We start from the raw sequence: 11921 nt of genomic DNA on the forward strand, positions 1-11921 counted from the left end.
CGAGGAGCGCCCACGCGGGTGTGTGCACGCGCGTTAGCATACAGAGAATCAGGGACAGTTATCCGTGTGGTCCCAGACATGCAATAGCTGAGCCGCGAAGGCTAGAGGGGTTTCTTGTCATCACGTGTACCTGCACTCTTAAGTGTACTTCAGCAAGAGGGAATGCGTTGTGAATGCCTGAGTGTGTGCGCTCAATTATAAGTCCTTACCCATAGTTGTAATATTTTGGGACTTGAGTCTTTCAAGGTCAGGAAGAGGCCCTGTCCCTCTATACCTCTGGGGAAAGGATATCTGTACTCTCCTCCTTACAGGGCTCAGCATCGTAGGAGAGAGTTGGATGCACTCTAGAGGCTGAGATAGGATTGCTAGAGTTCAAGGCCAGCCTGGGCTATGTAGTAACATGATCTGTCGATAAATAAATAAAACCAAACTGGGGGGAGGGGAACACCACACCTTCTTGTGACTTAGACTCCCTTCTGGAGGTTAAGAATAGGTGTGACATTGGCTCCCTTACTATAGAATGGTACCTTCTAGGACACCTGGAGGAGACTAAGGACAGAGAGAACTGTTTAGAAATCAGGCAGCACATCGGGCTCCTGCCTGACATGTCTGAGTTAGGTATTTTGATTCCCTGCTTCCTCTCTTTGACTACTTACCAGTGTGAGCCAAGTCTTACTCCCAGCAGTCATTTCCCAGAGCTCTCCTTGGTTCTCAGTATGGCAATCCTAATTCTTTGTCCCCCTTCTGCCATATAAAGTACAGCCCTTCCCAAATTAAAAAAAAAAAAAAAATAGCTGAAGCTCCACCCCTGCCAGTGACATCACTATTTCCAATAGCAACCAAGGATTTTGCAGGCTCTCCTGTAAATGCTTCCTAGGGGACAAAGGAGGTGGTTTCCACACCTATGTGCTGGGTATTGCAGGGGAAGAATCCTGGATCCACAGGTTCACACTCCTGATTCCTCTCTCTGAAACTGTCTTCCAGAGCAGAGGACAGGCAGGCCTGTGGCACTGTCTAAGCCCCCTGTCTTGGCCCCCTTTCTTCTCTCTGCTGCCTGGAGGTTCCATGTCTGTACACTGTCTGTTCTGGCATTTAGGAACACAGGGGAAAGAGCTCAGCCTCAGGGCCCTGATGCTCTAACAGCTTTCAGGAGGCCCAGAGCTGGCACCATCAGGTTGGGGCCATCTCCAGACATCTGTGACTTTTGACAAGTCGGGGCCCAGAGGCTGTATAGGGGTGGGCCTGGGCTTTGTTACTCCATGATAATGCAGGAACCACCCATCCACCCCATGAACCGAAAGACTGTTCCTACTGACATGTTAGACCTTATTGCTGAATATTCAATGATCAGTAAGTAGTTGTTCCCAGATAGGAATCTGAAATTGATCATGGTAGAGCTACTTATTTATACCAGGGAAGATTTGCCAAACAGCGCTTTCCCTTTCTGCTTCCTGAGAGCCCGCTTGCCATCGCACAGCTCCTCTTGAGCTGTGGGTCCTCAATCTTTTGGTCTAAACTTCTTGGAAAGGGCCTAATAATGAGGGCAGGGAGGAGGCAGAGTCTACTGGACCCATCATCTCTTCTTTGACTCTGTTCCCTATTATTCCTCAGGGGCTTCTTTTATACTCCCATCATGGTTGGCTGCAGTCATTCATACAAGCCACCAATCTTGTTTCTGCCTGTTGCAGTAACAGACTGACTGACAAACTGTCTTGGGTTGAGACCTCGCTGGGTCCTGGGGAGACAAAGGCCGTGAACATGACCAAAGATGCTCAGGATTGGCCTGTGGTGGGGCCCCAGGTTGGGATTGAGGCCCAGTTCTGCCCCCAGGCCACTATGGGAAGTTCTGCTGTGTAAAGAGCACCAACAAAAGAGGCTGTGGATGCCCACGAGGCTATGTATGCTCCACCACCGCTCTGGCCATTGCAGCCCAACTGTGAAGGGGTCTGACCTCTCCAGCTCCTAGTTTTAGTCCATCAGACACAGGACTTACTGACCTCAGTTCATAGACAAATATGGCTTTTTTTGTTTTTGGCTTTGCTTTGTTTTTTGGTTTGGTTTGGTTGGTTTTTTTTTTTGTAAAAGATTTATTTATTTTATATATTTGAGTACGCTGTCCTCAGATCCCATTACAGATGGTTGTGAGCCACTATGTGGTTGCTGGGAATTGAACTCAGGACCTCTGGAAGAGCAGTCAGTGCTCTTAACCTCTGAGCCATCTCTCCAGCCCCTGGTTGGTTTTCTAAAACAAGGTTTCTCTTGTTTTAAAGAGGTAGCTCTGGATGTCCTGGAACTCACTTAGTAAACCAAGCTGGCCTCAAACTCACAGCTCTGCCTGCTTCTGCCTCCCAATACTGGGATTAAAGGCATGTGCCACCACTGCCTGGTGAAATACACATTTTTAACCAACCCAGGTTGGAGCATTGAGTTTTGCCCTCATATCTCAGATCAGAAGTTGGGAAAGAACTGGTCTCTGCATCCTCTCTAGAAGTGAATAAATCCCTTTGAGCCAGGCTCAGGGTCAGCCTATGGATACATTTCTCAACAAGTGGAAGCCAGTTTGAGAGAAGAAAACTAGAAGAGAGAGGAGAGGTGGGAGCCATGAGCAGATATCGCTATGTACTGGCTCCATGGTCAGGTAACAGGCTTTTACCTGGTGTTCAACTGATGGGGGCTGCTTCTACTTAGACTGGAGATTGGGACTGGCCAGCATTAGGCCTGGCGACCAAGTTTTAAGTGACTGGGTCAGGGCGTCTATGCTGACCCAGGGCAGCCAAGAACCTCACGGAGAACAGCTAGTCACCAGCAGGAATTCTAAGGCGACCTACATCACCTCCTGCCCACCACCTGCCTCTACCAGCACCCCTCCTCCCCAACCCTGTTCCTGTCTTCTCTGGCACTGAATGTAGAGAATAAAGTCCCAGAACCTTAAGTGCTGCAGGTGTCAAGCTATGGTTACCACACACTTTGAAGTGAATGTAGAGCAAAGGACTCAGTCTTTAGGTCTCATGTGAGGCTCTCTGCTACTGCAGACTTGGTGGTTTGGGCTGCCTTCCTCATGTCTCATGTCAGATCAGCCAGCTAGACGAGATTGTCCTATTAAGGGTTACCTGGAACCCCTCTCCTCTTTGGTTAAGACTACCAAAGACAAGACAAAGATATCAAGGCCACTTTCCAGCATGCTCTCGAGTGCGTGTACACACACAAGCGCACGCTCATACACACACACACTTATACACACATACACACACAGCATTTATGTGTGGGGTGCACATGTGTGTGAAGTATATTGTGTCTGTATTTGTGAATATGGATACAAGTGTGTGTGTGTGTGTGTGTGTGTGTGTGTATAGGTCAGAGTCAACATACTTTGTCCTCCTCAACCACTGTCCACATTATTTTTTAATTTGTGTACATACCTTTGTAAGCATGTGGAGGTGAGAGGACAACAAAAATTGTAAATTGATTCTATCCTTCCATTTTGTGAACCCCAGGGATAGATAGAACCCAGGTCATCGGGACTGGCTTGGCAACACGGACTTTCACTCACTGAGCCACTGTGCTTGTTAGTCACCTTATTTTTTTTATTTTATTTTGAAACAGGGCCTCTCACTGAGCCTGAAGCTTACCAATTTGACCAGACCAGCTGACCAACAAGTCTCTGTATCTTCTGGACCTAGCTAGCATTCCTACTCTGGGATTACAGGCTAACATGGCCTCATTTGTTATCCAGCTATAGGGTCCAAACCGAGGCCCCTTGATTGCATATACGAACTTGGCTGTCTGTGTTAGATCCCTAGCCTCTAGCTGTCCTTATAAGTAGGTCAGGAGCACTGATGTTTTGAGTTTAGTTGTGATCTGTATAAAGGAATGTTTGTGCTTTAATGGCCTGGCATCTAGGTTCTGGGAAAAGATGCTGGTTAAAGAAAAATTTTTCTCTTTGTTAGGGGTGAGGGTGGGGCTCTCCTGGAGCCAGGAGGGAGGGTCCACTGTTATATTGCACAGCTGGGCATTAGGCTTACTCGCTAGTGGTGCTCAGGCCCAGCTTTAGAAGAAATTGCCGGGACTCCACAGGAAAACCAATCACACTTTTGATTATGACCAAATGCTACTCTGTGCCCCTAATGTATAAGCTCTTAAAGTCCTTTTGCTCCTCCCGTAATTCCTGGGGTTTGCCATGGACTCTCTCCTCCTCTAGGGATGAAAAGATGGCTCAGTGGTTGTGCTGGAGAGTTTGTCACGTTGATACAAGCTGGAGTCATCTGAGAGGATGAGACCTCAATTAAGAAAATGCCTGGGGCTGGGCCAGCCACAAACGTGTCACACCCCCCCCCCAAGCGGGTAAGCCTGCCTCTGTGGGAAAGAATGGGTGACAGAGAGACAGAGAAGCACAGAGGTGCATGCAATGTGGAAAGGAACAGAACTGGTGTTATGGCAGAGGCACGGAGCAAGTTCCTGCCCTGTTTGAGTTCCGGTCCTGACTTCCTCCAATGATGAACAGTGATATAGAAGTGTAAGCCAAGTGAACCTTTCCCTGTTTGTTTGTTTGTTTGTTTGTTTGTTTTTGTTTGTTTTGTCATGGTACTTCATTTCAGCAGTAGAATCCTTAACGTGGTGCTTAGGAGCATTTGTTGCTCTTTCCAAAGACCCTGGTTCAGCTCCCTGAACCCATGTAGTGGTTCATGACCATCTGTAACTCCTGTCCCAGGGGATTCTTAGCTCTCTTCTGGTTGACACAGGCACTGGGCATGCATGTGATGCACATAATACATGCAAGCAAAACACTCAAACAAATAAAATAAATAAAACATTTGAGACAAGGTCTTTATATGTAGCCGTGTCTGGCCTTGAACTCACAGTGCTCCACCTGCACTCGGCCTCAACTCTGAGAGTTGAGACTAAAGGTGTTCGTGTGCTGCTGTGAGGACAATGTCAATTTTTACATAAAAAATTAAATCCAGGATCAGTGTGAGGGTTCAGCAAGTGAAGGTGCTTTTGTCAAGCCCGATGAACTGAGTGTGACCCTTGAGACCCACACAGTGGGTTGTCCTGTGGATGCCACATGTGTGCCACAGCAGGGGTACACACTGGTCTCTGTCAACAAATCATGTTGCTCTAAAACCTCCAACAACAACAACAAAAAAGAATTAAGTCTTGGTTGAAAATCAGATACTGCAGTTTATGGAACATCTTTAATGTTTTTTCAGAGTTGATTGGCATTTTGATTTTACCATCATTGGTGCTGATTATTGCTTCGTATGTTTAGAGCCACTTTAAAAATGGTCAGATGTGGGAAGGAGAGATGGCTCATCGGTTAAGAGCACTGACTGCTCTTCCAGAGGTCCTGAGTTCAAGTCCCAGCAACCACATGGTGGCTCACAACCATCTGCAATAGGATCGGATGCCTTCTTCTGTTATGTCTGAAGACAGCTACAGTGTACTCATATAAATAAATCTTTAAAAAGAAATAAAATGGTCAGACACTCAGTCCCAATTCCAAGTCAAAATTCACTTAACAGTTGCTTTGAAACTCAAGTCAGAAACTCAAATGAAGTGCCAGGCATAGTGGTGCACACATTTAATTCCAGGGCTCAGGAGGCAGAGGCAGGTGGATCTCTGAGTCTGAGGCCAGTCTGGTCTTCAGAGTGAGTTCCAGAACAGACAGGGTTACACAGAAAGACCCTGTCTCAAGGAAAGAAAAAGAAAAAGAAAAGAAAAGAAAAGAAAAGAAAAGAAAAGAAAAGAAAAGAAAAGAAATTTAAATGAAATAAAAAAAAAACCAGACATTTTTTACATGATAAAGTCAAAAACTATAGTAATTTGACACATTTAGGAATAATGGTAGTAAAACAATAAAGTATTTGTTTTATACAATTAAACAATCTGTGCCTGTGAGGAAGAGAGCTTGGTATGCACAGTGAAGATCCTGACATCCATCACTCATGTCTGAGCCGAGGTTTTGCAGGTAGCCTGTTAGTGTTTCTTGTGACATCATGTGAGGCGTAAAGCACACAGGTTGTTTGTTAACCAAGGCTTCAGTGAATTTTCACTGTGTGATGTGGATGGACATTACCAGAAATACCTCAAATTTATTGTGTATTTGATTTTGAATTAATTTTTAACCACTGTACATTCAGAAACCCTTCAGGCCTGGGAAGTGTTTTACAACTGCTGCATTCAGTTCCATAGCCTCATCTCCCATGTAAAAATGTGTGCTTATCCCTGCAACTCAGAGATAGCGCTCAGTTGAGTGATACAGTCCTGCGGGTCACATGAACTTCTTGGTCTCTCTAGGAGAGTTTGCAAGCCTCCTTTTCCCTGCGAGCAGTGTCCTCCCTGCCCAGGGTTAAACAGGAAATCAATCCATCACCTCTAGCTGTGTCCCTGCAATGCCTGCAGCTGCAGGTCTGTGGCAGGAGGGCAGATAACTCCTGGGAAGTCTAGAGCCAATCATCTTCACTGCTGGGGCCGCTGAGCATGGGTGGAAATCTAGGGCTGCAAGAGAGGAACCCTCACAGAATATGTCACACAGGAAACACCAAAAGACACAGGTGGAGACCGGCTTAAGGCTGAGTCTGAGTCTTAGCAGCCTGGCGGCAAGAGGGGCAGTTATGGGCCTGCTGGAGTGTTCAGTGGTAAAGGAGGGCCATCTTGCCTTTTTGTGTTGTTTCGAAACACAATGAGCCCAGGATGGCCTTGAGCGCCTGATGCTCCACCTTCATATTACAGATAGACAACATTATGCCTAGTTTGGTTTTCATAAAAAATTTTGGTGGTGCTGTAGACTGAACCCAGGGATTTGTACATGCTGAACAAATGCTCCACCACTGAACTATATTCTGGCCCTTTGCTAATTAGTTTACTTACAAGTTTTAAATTTTATTTTTATTTTATGTGTATAAGTGCTTTGTCTGCATGTACTGTTTGAGCAGAGAAGACTGCTCAAACACGGATTTAAGCCAATAGAAAGTCTTTATTAGCCAGCTGTCAACTACACCAGGAGTTTGGGATCCCGGTGTAGCCCAAGCCTTCTTCAGGGTTGAGAACCACTGCTTTTCGCCCCAAACTCTGTTTATTGTAACAGTCGCAGGTCACAAATTCTACCGTATTTAACCATGAGGTCAGTCTCTGGAAGACTTTGATCCAGTGCTTGCAAAGATGGCACTACTCAAATTTCATTCTTTACTCCCCTAAAACCAGGTTATGAGACTTGTCAGGGTGATGGGTCCCCTAATACACTATGACTTATAACAGAAGAGGGTCACCATACCCCACAAATATGCTACTGCTACCAACCTCATAAAATCTTTTTCAAATTCACCAAACAGGACTTTGTTGCTCTCCTCCTCCAGCTTGTACAAACCTATTCTGATCTCTTAGGATTTCCTGTTTGGTTTTCATTTGTTAAATAAATTATGCTTAAATTTGTGTCTTTCAATCAAATTTTATTTTGGAGACAGAGCTGTAGTTCTGGTTGGGTCTGGAACTCTCTCTATAGACCAGGCTGGCTTAGAACTCACAGAGATACACCTCTCAAGTGCTGGGACTAAAGGTATGCACAACTACCCCTGGGTTCAGCTGAAAATTTTCCTTCAAGGAAACAAAAATCAGGAGACCCATGCAACAAGACAATGTCTCAACAGAAACAATAAAAATAACAAAATTCCTTTATGTATATTATGACTGAGGTGTGAGGGGTTCAGTGGCAAAGAGCAAGCACTGTGGATCTGGGGGGGGGGCTTATTCCTCAATGTGACGGCTACTATAATCCCATTTTATGCTAGGCATCCAACTTGGTACCCACTAGCTTTGTCTCTGCTCCGTCCCTAGAAGATAAAATTCCCAGGAACCTGGACTCAGTGACATCCCTTGCCCACATGCACCTAGAAATGTACAGCAGTGACCTCTATCTGCTGTATGACCACCCACTTCTCTGCTGCTGTAACTTGCTTATGCGGCAGAGCAGAACGGCTCGAGTTGCTTATGCAGACACTCCAGATTTTCATCTTTAAAAATCCTTCCCTCAGGGGCTGAAGTGATGGCTCCGTGATCAACAACACTGACTGCTCTTCCAGGTTCATACCCACACAATGTGGCTAACAATTATTGGTCACTCTAGACCTAGGGGAAACTGCCCTCTTCTGGCCTTGATGGGTACTTCATACAAATGGTATGCATATATGCCTGCAAAACACTCACCCACATAAAATAAAAATCTCAAAAAAAAAAAAAAAATTAAAAACAATCCTTTTCTCACCCACCTTCTCATGTTAGTCTCAGGCTTGGCTCAGAGATTGTTGTCCTGTTAGCTATAATCAATAAATCTTTTAATTATAATTGGATTGAGTCTCTGAGCTTTTTTTCAGGGGTCAGGAACTCCATAACACCAAGACCTATATGAAAAGTCAGCCATGATAGCACATATCTGTAATTGCAGAGCTGAGTGGAAACAGGTAGACCAAGGAGGCTCACCAACCAACCACTGTAGCAGAAACAGCAAGCTCCAGGTTCAGCAAGAGACTCTGTTTCAAACAATAAGTTGAAAAACAATTGAAGAATACCCTCATTGACTTCTGGCCTCCACCAGTGTATACATTTGTATCCTCAGAGATGGGAAAAAAAGAGAGGAGAAAAGAGAGGGGAGAAGGGAGAGGGGAGAGGAGAAAGGGGAGAGAGAGAGAGGGAGAGAGACACAGAGACAGAGAGAGAGAGAGACACAGAGGCATGAGCAAAGAAAGGTTTTACTATTCTCTTTTCATTTGTAAAGAGAATACATATCTTATTAATCCAGAGTAATTACATGTAGTTCCTACAAATATGAATTCACTTATCTTGACTAAGGATTTAGATTGAAAGGCCTCACCATGTTCTTTATAGTCCCAGGGTTTTACCCAGGATGAATTCTCTAACACTAAATCCAATCTAAGTAACTGTTAAGGACAGTTGGCTCAGTAAACTTTTGTTACTTTTGTTGCTTAGATAAAACTCCATGGCCAGATGGTGGCCACACACCTTTTTAATCCTAGCACTCAGGAGGCAAAGGCAGTTAGATCTTCGTGAGTTTGAGGCCAGCCTTGTCTGTAGTTCCAGGACAGCCAGAAGTACACAGAGGAACCCTGTTCCAAAAGAAAGATGAGGGCCCAAGATTAACTTCAAAGTTCATAGGCCCAAGAAGCTGGAAGAACACTGGTGTGGACTTATGAGAAGGGAGATGTACAGGGTTCGGATCCTTTTGTTGGTGGGTGGTTACTTTTGTTTGAGACGGGGCTTCATTTTATATTCATTATATATTCCAGACTGGCCTGTGTAGTTTAGACTAAACTCAAGCTCACAAAGATTCTCCTGTCTCAACCACTAAGTCTGAACTTGAACTTGAAATCCCTCTGCCTTAACCTCCAGAGTGTAGGGGTAAAACGGTGTGCCACAGATTCTAAGTTAAATTTCTTTTTTCTTTTTTTAATTTTATTTATTTATTCTATGTATATGAGTACACTATCGCTGTCTTCAGACACACCAGAAGAGGGCATCGGATCCCATTACAGATGGTTGTGAGCCACCATGTGGTTGCTGGGAATTGAACTCAGAACCTCTGGAAGAGCAGTCAGTGCTCTTAACCTCTGAGACATCTCTCCAGCCCCCTAAGTTAAATTTCTTTATCAGTATTTCTACATTTTCCACTTCTTGAGTTGGTTTTGCCAACTTGTACCTTAAGAATTTTTCTATTTTACCTAAGCTTCCTGATTTATGAGTATACTTTGTCTTTTATCTTTTCATTCAGTGCTGGCAACCATTTGGCCTAACTGAAACTATTACACAGTACTCGAACAACAGGAAGCTATACCTTTAAATGCACAAACATTCACCATAGGCCACATGTAAAACCCGTATTTCTCTCTCCCTCTCCTTTCTCCCTCTTTTCCTTCCTTTCTTCCCTCGATTTCTCCTCCATCCTCCCCAATAGGGTCTCATTCTGTTCTGACGTTGAAGAAACCCTCCCTTGTCAGCATCCTGAGTATTGAAAGCACACGTGTGGGCTACAGCTAGCTCCTCCTCGAGTCTGTTCATGTGGAAACAGTTAAGGCTCTCCATTGCTTTTATGTGAAAGTTTATAGTCAAAGCTTCAAAAATTTCAAAAATATATTATTTATATGTGTGGGTATGTGCACTTGCATGAAGGTACTCAGAGGCCACAGACATCAGACACCCTGGATGACAGGCAGGTTACAGTTGTCTGATATGGGGACACTCGTCCTCCACAAGAGCAGTACATCCCTTTAAGTCAATGAGCCACCTCTCCAGCCCTTTTTTGTTTAACATTATTTTCTAATTTATTTTGTGATTTAAAAAAACCCTCTTATTTAAATGGTGTTTAAGCTTTTCAAATATTGATTTCTCATGTTTTAATCCCAATGTAGTTTAAAATGTGTGACTTAAATCTTTTCAAATTTATTTAGATTCTTTTATGTCTCATATATGGCCTGTGATTGTGTGTTTAAAGGTATAGCTTCCCATTGTTTGAGTACTGTGTGATAAATTCAGTTAGGTCAAATGGTTTTGAGGAATGGACTGGTCTCTTTCTCTCCCTCCCTTCCCTTATCCCTCCTTTTCTTTCTCCCTGCTCTGATCAACTGTGTGTGTGTGTGTGTTTTCTCAACACATCATGAATTCCCAGTCTTCCTCTACCTCCCAAATGTCACGGTTACAGACACAAAGTACCATCAAATTTGGCTCCAAATTCAATTGTTTTTGATATGAGTCTGTATCTCATTTAAATTCTGTAAGGTTTTTTCTTGTGGCTCTTTTGATGTACATGGTTTTATTTTTGAGACAGGTTTTTTGCAGGTAGCCCCGGCTGTCCTAGAGTTCACAGAATTATCTGACTCTGCCGTCCCTTTGACTCTTGTTGAGTCAAATGCCCCCATACACAAGTCTTTTGTTTGTTTGTTTGTTTGTTTTTGTTTAAATGTTGGTATTTCAAGACAAGGTTGTTTTTGTTTTGTGTTTTGTTTTTTGTGCAGCCCTGGCTGCCTTGGAACACATGCCAAGTGCCGGGAGTAGAGAATGCCACCACCACCTGGTTTTTTCTTTCTTTCTTTCCTTTTTAGACGAGGTTTCACTCACTCTGAGGGCCAGGCTGGCTTAGAACTCACTATGTAACTTCCTTACCTCTACAGTGGTAAGATTCCGTGTGTGGGGACAGGCGGGTGTTGCTTTGCTTCTTAAGTCAGGGTAGGTTACCTCATCATTGCTTTCTGTGGCTGACCTGGTTTTCCTCTTTCAATCCCCTCAAGACCTTCACTTGTCGATAGATTCTGAACCTTGACAAGGATTTGTCCCATAGTGGCTTATTACTCTTGCCTGGCTTGAATTGAAAGATTTTTCAGCTACAGTTTTTGTTTTATTGCTCTAACAAACTCTTCCTTCCTATTTCCTCTCTCAAAGGTTTATTTTTTTAACGTCGAGCTCTAACTAGCCCTTTGGCATGCCAATTGCCATCTCATGGTCATGAGCAGCAGCAGAACTTGGGAATGTGCAGACCTGGCTTGAGTTGGCATGAATAGCCAACAAGAATTCCGCCTTCATTTTAGGAAGACCTCAAAGTCATCGCATGGGTCCAAAAACCTACATTGGAGGGCACTGTTGCAATAGAGACCAGCGAGGACTTAAAAGTGAGGAAGGGGTGCGGGATCAGGTGCGTCTTCTGTAGAAGATTCAAACTAAATGATCGCGACGTAGAGAACTCTCCACACACCCAGAAATACCAAGTAACCTGTTGGAAAGCAGCGGTTTCACCCGCCGGAGAGTGGGCAGTTTTGTCGTTTTGGGTGCTTCCCTCGTGGGAAGCACGCGCACGGAAAAGTGCGGTCGTTTTAAACTCGTTGCCAAGTACGTAGGTAGGGCTCGGAGCGGAATGGTCGCAG

This window comes from Arvicanthis niloticus, chromosome 6, assembly GCF_011762505.2.
Source record: "Arvicanthis niloticus isolate mArvNil1 chromosome 6, mArvNil1.pat.X, whole genome shotgun sequence".
Taxonomy (NCBI): domain Eukaryota; kingdom Metazoa; phylum Chordata; class Mammalia; order Rodentia; family Muridae; genus Arvicanthis; species Arvicanthis niloticus.